This window comes from Psittacula echo (assembly GCF_963264785.1).
Source record: "Psittacula echo genome assembly, chromosome: Z".
In the NCBI taxonomy this organism is placed as follows: Eukaryota; Metazoa; Chordata; class Aves; order Psittaciformes; family Psittacidae; genus Psittacula; species Psittacula echo.
The window spans coordinates 82,851,178-82,859,902 of NC_137742.1; positions in this window are offsets into that span (position 1 = coordinate 82,851,178).

The following is an 8,725-nucleotide window of genomic DNA, read 5'->3' on the forward strand; positions in this document are numbered from 1 at the left end:
TGTCTTTGGAAGCCTGGCTCCTGGGGTCACAGTGAGAGGCCATGCAGTTCCATACTGGAGCTCCGAGCCTCATAGCGAGGGAGGGAAGAGAGGAGGGCCTGGGCCCACCTCTCAATTGCTCAATTGGCCCAGGCCCACTGCTGCCAAGGGAGCTGCTGCCAAGCATGTGTTCGAGGGGCTTGCTGAACCAGTGCTAAGGTGTGATGTTTCCAGTCTTCAGACGTCAAAAGCAGAAAGGCTTGTGTGGCTGCCTTGGCATTTTCAGGTCTGCTTTTGTCTTTGTAACTAATTCTGGGCACAGCTCTGAAGTGAATTGAATTGCAAACTGGAATTCACACTGGGAGGTTCTGCATCCTCCTGTGAGTTCTGGCTTCAACTCACCTTCTCAGTTTGGTTTGTTTTCTTTTCCCCAGATATGCAATGGCACATGTTAGTGCAGGGGAAAGCCTGAGCAGGTGCCAAGCCTCTAGCTGCCAGGAGAGGCCTGGGTGAGCACATTTCAGGGGCCTTAAGGGGTCCATCTCTCCTTTAGTACTGTCCCACTTCTATAAACGGGTTGGAACCCACCTCTCTGTGCCAGTCCTCCACAGCGAGTTTCTGGTCCAGCTGATGACACAATTGGCTCCCAGGTGTGCTTCTTGGATTGCTCTGTGCTGCTTACCTGTTTGAGGCCTGCATGTCCCAGTGACATTGTTTTCTTAAGGAAAAAAGAAAGGTGGCTGCAACGTTGCATTGCAGTAGCAAGAGGACTTTAACATGTGTAAAGCTTGTTAGAAATCCTGCCTTGAATCATAGAATCATAGAATACTTAGGGCTGGAAAGGACCTTGAGATCATCTAGTTACAACCCCCCTGCCATGGGCAGGGACACCTCGCACTAAACCATGTCACCCAAGGCCTCATCCAACCTGGCCTTGAACACCGCCAAGGATGGAGCATTCACAACCTCCCTGGGCAACCCATTCCAGTGCCTCACCACCCTCTCAGTAAAGAACTTCTTCCTTATATCCAATCTAAACTTCCCCTGTGTAAGTTTGAACCCGTTACTCCTTGTCCTGTCACTACAGTCCCAAATGAATAGTCCCTCCCCAGCATGCTTGTAGGCCCCCTTCAGGTACTGGAAGGCTGCTATGAGGTCTCCACGCAGCCTTCTCTTCTCCAGACTGAACAGCCCCAACTTTCTCAGCCTGTCTTCATACGGGAGGTGCTCCAGTCCCCTGATCATCCTCGTGGCCCTCCTCTGGACTTGTTCCAACAGTTCCATGTCCTTTTTATGTTGAGGACACCAGAACTGCACACAATACTCCAAGTGAGGTCTCACGAGAGCACAGTAGGGGGCAGGATCACCTCCTTCGACCTGCTGGTCATGCTCCTTTTGATGCAGCCCAGGATACGGTTGGCTTTCTGGGCTGCGAGCGCACACTGAAGCCGGCTCAGGTTCATTTTCTCATCGACCAACACCCCCAAGTCCTTCTCTGCAGGGCTGCTCTGAATCTCTTCTGTGCCCAACCTGTAGCTGTGCCTGGGATTGCTCTGACCCAGATGTAGGACCTTGCACTTGGCATGGTTAAACTTCATCAGGTTGGCATCAGCCCACCTCACAAGTGTGTCGAGGTCCCTCTGCATGGCATCCCTTCCCTCCAGCGTATCAACCGAACCACACAGCTTGGTGTCATCGGCAAACTTGCTGAGGGCGCCCTCAATCCCACTGTCCATGTCACCGACAAAGATGTTGAACAAGACCATGTAGAGTGTGATCTCCAGGCAATTTCCTGCTGCAAGGGTGGAAAGTGTCAAGAACACTTTCCAGTTTTGTGGGGGCATGCCCGTAAGCCATATGCAGCAGGATATTGCACAGGGAGTGCACAGCCCTGCAGCATCCAGCCATACTCTTGAGGACAAGAGCAACTCATCTCTTACTTTCTTCAGCAGAGGGCTTGGCTGTGTGCTTGCAGTTTTCTTTCCAAGAATAAGAAGTGAGTAAGCCCCTTTCCCAGTGTTACCCTGCAACCTCTGGGAGCTTGCCTGAAGGGACAGCTTTCCTCACAGTCCCCTGCAGCAGTCTTTCCCAGTCTGCTGCAAGCAAGACCAGGTCAGGCATCTCTCCTCAGATGGGATCTGAGCCCTTTGGGGGCCATGGGAAATGTTCTCTCATTAGGAGCCAGGGTCACAGCTTCATGGTATAGACCGGAATTTTCTCATCCTGTACAGCCAGCACTTGGGGAGCAGTTGTTAAAAGATTACTACACAGCAAAGGAAAACACCCAACTGGGATCTTCAGAGTAAAAGGCTAGGATTTGATGTATAGGAATGCTGCATTTTTAATTCAACAGCATTAAACAAGCACGTTGCTGTTACTTCACTGGAGATCTAGCAGAAACTTCTTCTATATCTAGTCTTGCAGCAACAGCACTGCCAGAGCTGGACACATCTGCAAGTTGTGAATTTGTATTCCCCGTTTATGAACAAATATATGATGAGGAAGCCAGTTCAATTTAATTTCTTTTTGTGTTCTACCTCTGCAGGGTTGTGGGGAAAGCCTTGGTGAGAGCAGTGTGCTAGGGCTGGTAGGGGATGAGACTGGGGTCCAGATGGCACATCACTGCCCAGTGGTGGCGAGGCTGCTTGGAGGTGCAGGGTGGTCTTGCCATGATCCCATCCCCTTGTGCCCTCCTGGGACCCACTACAATGAGGCAGATGGGACCACCCTGCCTGCTGCCTGCAGGATCTGTTCACAGACCTGCCAGTCATGGCTGCATGGTGCCACCTGCCCTGGACAGCCACGAGAGGTCCCCGCTGTATGGTGTGGAGATGGCTCTCACCAGTGTTAAACCAGCCTCCTCCCAACCCCGTGTGCTCCCAGCCACTGTGCTGTGGAAAGTGGTGAAAAGCAGGCCTGGACAGTTCCTTGTGAGCTGTGGCTCTCCACTGGCCATCCTTCTCTCCATGCCGTGTCATTCTTCTCTCCAGGTTTCAGCATTCAGAGCAGCATATGGAGCAAAGGACAGCCCCATTTCCAAGGCTGTGGGAGGTGTGGAGCAGAGGAGGAAGCAAGTGAACATGTCAGTTTGCTTGAGCCCAGGGGAGTCTGTCCCACGGACACAGAACACAAAGCATGCCGAGTGCATTCAGCTAGGGCAGGTGCTGAAGCTCCTGAGCAGTTACAGGCTCTGACAGCAAGGGTGCAACTGCACCAGCCACCTGGCCACTACCAGACAACAGCATACTGTGTTTCCAAAGACAAGACTGCAGGAGCTCCACTGGCCTCATAGGCACAGGAGCCCACCATGTGCTCCACAGCACAACACCTAAACACAACTCAGGAGCTTGTGGTTTTGGAGGAGCCATCTTTAGCTGGGATTAAGCACAGTTAAGAGACAGTGTCATGGTTTAACTCCAGTGAAGTATCACACAGGCACTCACTCCCTCACTTGTCCTCCGCCCTGGTGGGATGGGGAGGAGAATCAGAGGAAAGGTAAAACCCATGGGTTAAGATAAGAACAGTTTAATAGTTAAAATAAAATACAATACTACTAATAATAAAAACAGAGATAGCAAAAAGAGAACTCAAAAAAAAAAAAACCAGCCAGCCCACTCCTGGAAGGCAACCAGTGCCCAGTGCAGCTTCGCTTCTCTTCTCCCAGCACATCAGGCACAAGGCAAGCAGTGCACACGAGGCAGCCATGCCACCAGAAGTGCTCAAGCCTGGAGGTAGCAATGCAGCCACATGGACAGAGAACAGCCTCTGGAAGAGAGCCCAAGGCAGTAACCAGCCATAACATGCCTGAACTGCTTAATTCACTGCTTGTTACTGTACAGCACAGGAAAGTTTCTGGCAAGAGTAAAAAGTCTGCATCTCTGAGAGCAGCAGTGCACTGTTGTCTCCAATTCTCATCATATATAAAAACTGAGCAAGGTCCTGCATAATAATCCAGCACATTTCTTAAGAGATGAGAGGGGAAGGCAGTAGCTGGCAGCAGTGTAAGCCTGGTCCAGGGAGGAAGCTGGAACACAGAGAGAAAAGCCTGTGCTTGGGAATTAAAGTTTATCTAGTACACTCTACTTCTCTCTCTATCCCATGGCAAGTGTTCTTCATACTGAATGCTCTACTTGAATTTCTTGTGATGTTAAGTGAACCATACTCTGATAGCAATAATAGCTATTGGAAGATGTTTGTTAATTAGTTATAGATGCTGGCTAGTTAAAGGAAGACCTTTGTTTCATGCCTCAGAGACTATCTGGCGTGTTTATCAATATGTTGTGATTCACAAGCCTTGCTTGAGTACTGCCCATCAGAAGCAGAGTGTTTGGAAAGTTTCTAGTAAGACCTCCGCTGACCAAGGAAAGGTTGGTAGCCATGGTAGATAGGAAGGGAGTGGGCTCCTGAGCATCTCAACTGGCTGGAAATTTCCAAGTGACAATAGCAGAAGGACTTACTTTGATGTGAAAACTCTGGCTGTATTACATGGATGTAAGTCCATCAGGTTAGTTTGCTGGTCTGTATGATTTTTTGAGGTTTGACCCTAAAGATCCTGGTATTGGTAAAGTTACTGTAATGCTGAAGGATGTTGACTAAATATTTGAGAGGTTATTGTGACCCCCTAATAATGTGAGAAATAGTTAAGTGTAAATGAACTGGTACCTGAGCACTTGTATTAGATTCCTGCGCACATTAAGAAATAGACACAAGCTTGTAAATAACACTGCTGTAGTGACTGAAGCCCATTTCAGGAGTCACATCTTGGAATTTCTTCGAGAAGAGAAACTTCTGCAGCTATCATTTTGCTCTGCCACACAGAGAAATCATCAGTATGCCCTTAGTGAAAAGATTTTGCTTTCTAAAGATACTTAAAAAACTGTAAATGATAAAATGATAACCTTATCTCTCTGCTCCAGCTTCAATGAACCTGTAGTTTTTTTGGCAAGTCTTGAGTGTGGCTGGTCAGAGCTGAGCCTAATGACAGCAAAGCACAGGTAAGCTTTGCTGCATCTCTGTCCAAAGGCAAACACCTCTTAACAGGATTTCTTGCTCAGCAAGTTATGGACATAACCCGTAACAGTAATCCCTACTCAAAACTTTATGCCACCACCAACTAAATCGCTAGCCAGCGTGGTGAGCAAGCAGCAGCATCTCAGTAGGTGCACTGGGGTTCCAGACCAGTGTCAACATGTTCCCATGGGAATTTAGAGAGCAGCAATCACAATGGATTATGGATTTTACAGATGTCATGTAGATATTAACATTATTTCAGAAACAACCATAATAATAAGCTCTTAAGGTATATTCTACCAGGAACAAAATTGTTAATAAGTACAGGCTTTTATGAATACTTTTTGCTAAGAAAAAGTATTTCTTTACAGCCTTGCATAAAGTGCAATAATCACTTTGCAGGTGCCTTTTGCATGTCCTGTTTTGGTGATTATTTGGCTGATGCAAACAAGGAGACATGCACTTACCCTGCTTTGAGGGAAACATCTCACACCAGCAGAGTGATTTCTTCATTCAGAGCAAGCTCATGGCAGGAGGATGAGCCCAGAGCACAGCAAGGAAGAGGCATGGGAACAGAGACCCTCTAGACAGGCAGCCAGTGTCTGTGGAGCTGAGTACCTTGCTTGCTTTTTTCAGCTGCTTACAAGGGTCAGGCCACACTGCGTTAACACATACGCAGTGAAGGTGGTGAAAGTGCCACAGAAGTGGCACTTGAAGAACCTACTGCTGTTTAAACAATCACTGGCAGGGAGAGATCCGTCCCTTGGACTTTCTGAATTCTTGTTGTGGTTTGGTAGTGTTTTACATGGTTGAATTAGGAGTCAGAGATGCTTGTGGACTGACCTAGTGAGGCTGCAGTACCCTGCTGAAGTCACCAATATGTAACAGACATCTGCAGATGCAACTAGCAGAGGACAAAACATGAAGCCTCGCCTCATGCAAGTTTTCCAACAGGAAACTGCCACAGTCCTTCCAAGAGTACATTCTCTGGCAAGAACAGCAAGTTCGACAGCATAAGTGAACACTGCTCTTCAGCTAAGCATGCACTCCTACAAATGCAGGGTTACACAGATGTAGTACTGATTTATGATTTCTACCAACTGACACATTAATTCAGTCATTCCTTTTTACAGGGAGCTCCAGACTGAACTTATTTTCACCTATTATTAAGAAAAATTAAGAGTGGAATACAGCTTCTAAACTACAGACTGTTGGGTTTATGCCTTTTCAAAATCTATTCAATGACCTTGATGTCTATTCAACACATCATGTCATGAAATTTAGTCTTGTCAGCACGAATACATTTTATTACGCAAGTCACCAAGCCAGTCTTTGTTAGTTGCCATGTGCTGCAGACACAGGAGATCACTGATGGGCATTCAGATGTTATAATCAAAATTAATTGCACCATTACCAGCCACTTACCCTGCCAGCACAAGCACATGTGTGGGTGAGACAGCTGAAAAAAAGGTCAATAATTTCCATGCACAGCTAGGGATGCTCCCAGAATCCCAAGGCTTTACAGCCTTTGTCTGATGAGGGATATGCAGGCAATGCGCCCCTTCCCATCCAGGTTGTGGCAGGAATCCCTGTAAGTAGGTCAGCCAGCTGCAGGGCATCTCAAATGATCTGTAGGAAACATCTTTAGTATCACCTCCAGAGCAGACAGCTAGCCAGAAGACAGCCCACCGCACTGAGGCAGTGGGTCCATGAGACATCACCACTCTGAGCCTGATCAAAACCACTACAGTCAAGTACAGCCACACTCTGGCTATAAGCTAAAAGTGTTGATGGGACAACACTGTCCTTCGAGACTTTATACTGGCTCAAATACGAAACCACTTCTAGTTGATCAGATACTACACATCCTCTCAAAATTGGCAAAGCCTCAGCATGAAGCAGGATGCCGGCCATGGGCAGCAGTACATGCTTGATCTCATTTCACAAAAAATGCCTATGTGTGTGCCTGCATTTCAATACGATTATTTTGCACTGTCAAGTGATCTAGTAACACAAAGAGTCAGCTAACACACAAGCATTACTTGTTTAGTCAACACATTATATGCTTTTGGCAAAGACCTCAGGATAACATAACAAATCAAGTCAGACACAGCAGCACAAAAATGCAGGGTTTATTTTCAGATGTTTCATAATACTAACATACGGACATCTTCACATGAGATGTCACTGTAGCATTTGCAAAGTTTAATTTTGAACAAAAGTCAGGGTGATAAATTCTGACAAAGTTACTAGGCTTTGAGATGAGAGACTCTCATTTTACCGTAGAGGATAGTTAAGTGGAGATAACCATTCTGAGGTATTGCTTCACACTGGAAGTCTAAGAAAGCAATAAGCCAGCTACAGGCTCCCGGGTTTGCAGTGTGCTCCTCCAGATGCGCTAGATCTCAATGAACAATGAAATTTAAAATTACTACTTCCAAAAAATGCTCTAAGTTGAATCTTTTCTTAAAGAAGACAGAAGTCCTCCTGCACAAGTTCTGATACTTTGAAATATCATTAATTTTTTTATAAAAACAGATCAAAAGTATATTTATCTGCTCATATTAGTTCTTAATTACTCTACTCTCCTTACTCAGATAGATGCTTTATTGTGATGTGTAAGAATTCAAGGAATTCAGATGTGCTATAGGACCAGATAGAAAACATAAAAAACCCTTATTTTTTAAACCAAACAGTAGAAATGCAAGGGAGTTGGAACAATGTCAGGACATTACTAATAAGGCTACACAAGAAAATACTGAAGTACAAAATACTGCAGTTTATTAATGTTTCGGTGAGATTGCTTAGTATAGCTCAATGCTGTTAGTCCCCTGATATCAAAATTATTATTAATTAAAATACGGTGTATCCTAATGCTTTAAAAAAATGCAGCACATTTCCTTAATGCTGATAAAATCAAGAGCCAGAAATATGACCATTAAATAAATCCTATGACAAAATACTAATATTTTAAACGAATTAATCCAATCATTCACTGTGTTTCCATGTTCCTGTTTACTTTGGATGCTCAAGGTACAAATGACACTTTGACAGACATCTGGCAATTTTTTTCAACATGAAGCAGTGTAATTAGAGATGAAGACACATTTCCTTACTAGCGGACTACTGTTTCACATAAAGCCAGGTACAGAAAGATTTCCATATTTCCTTTGGTTTGTGACAGTTTAGTGACTGTTTGGTTTCTGTGCTTCAACAGTTTTGATATCATCCTGCTAAATGACCTACAGAACTGTGGATTAGGACTTTATTTTCAGTTTATCTAAATATAAATCCGAGATGTTTAAGAAAGCTAACTAGTAGGTAGCACAAATTCCATAAAACTGCTGAATATCACCACACAGGATACATTTGCTACACAGAATAAAAAAATAGGGGAAGGTTTGCCATTCTTTTTTTAATATTAATGGAAAGCTGTTGCTCTGTGACTTAGATACTAGGAAATGTAAATCCTGTCTCTCCTGAGCAGAAAGGACATGTTGTAGCTCTGACCCAGCTCCTATACAGCAGGGCAGTATTCATCAGCAGAAGTGCCCCAAAATTTTATTTAGAAACCTAATATGCTGAATGCCAGTAGTTAGTTCAGGTGTATCTTTAACAAAAACAAACAAATAAAAAACCACATTGCAGACAGTGTGAAAGAAAACAAACAAATAAAAAACCACATTGCAGATAGTGTGAAAGAAAAGGAAATTAAAGCAAGATTTACACAACTCAC